We start from the raw sequence: 870 nt of genomic DNA on the forward strand, positions 1-870 counted from the left end.
GTGGAAGGAGGCTGGGGACGGGGAGGGGCTGGCGGTAGCGATGAGACAAGGACGAGGGAGGAGGAGTACAATGGGAGGAGACAGGCGGCGACAGAGGAAAAGGGAGCAGGAGCGGCAACGACGATGGTGATAAAAGTGAGCTAGGGTTTCATGGGTGGACGAGGATGAGAGGGAGGGGGCGAGTGTGATGGGGGGGGTGTGGGCTGCTATTAGATCCGTGCGCATCCGATGGTGCTAATCCATGATCCGCATGAGATTGTTTTGGACCAATCAAAACGCAGTACCCCTTTGATGATTTTAAGACCATTTAAATTGGTCATAATTGATTGAAAATAAGATGTTAAATCATGTCTGCTATTTGACGGCCTAGGAAATTTATAAAAACAAATAGAAATCAAAAAGCTTTGCATTGTGTCACCAAGTGTGACCTACTTTTCAGTAAGAATAATAAACTTCGAATAATGCAAATATCATAAAAAAGTGTTCTTAGAAATAAGTTTTTTGTAAGAGAATTATTTTTCGAGTGCCCAAAATGATTTTTCATGAAGAACCTAGCAAATATTTGTTGCAAATTTCTAACACATCAATTTTATAAAATCTTAGGTCATATTTAATGTTTAGTTGACCAAATGGTTGGGTGCTAAAAGCTTTGTTCCACCTCTGGTGAAAAAGACAAATTTCCGCCGATTTAGTAGGAAACGGGTCAAATTTGAACCACAGCTGCCTCATAGTTTAGTCTTTATTTTTTCCAAAAATCATTTCTAGGTACATAAGTATCTATTTAATCATATAAACACAAAAAAACAAGATTCAACCACTAGATAGGAACGGTCATGCCCGCCGATTTGACAGCATTTTGAAACAGGCATA

The sequence above is a fragment of the Triticum dicoccoides genome, chromosome 2B, assembly GCF_002162155.2.
Source record: "Triticum dicoccoides isolate Atlit2015 ecotype Zavitan chromosome 2B, WEW_v2.0, whole genome shotgun sequence".
In the NCBI taxonomy this organism is placed as follows: Eukaryota; Viridiplantae; Streptophyta; class Magnoliopsida; order Poales; family Poaceae; genus Triticum; species Triticum dicoccoides.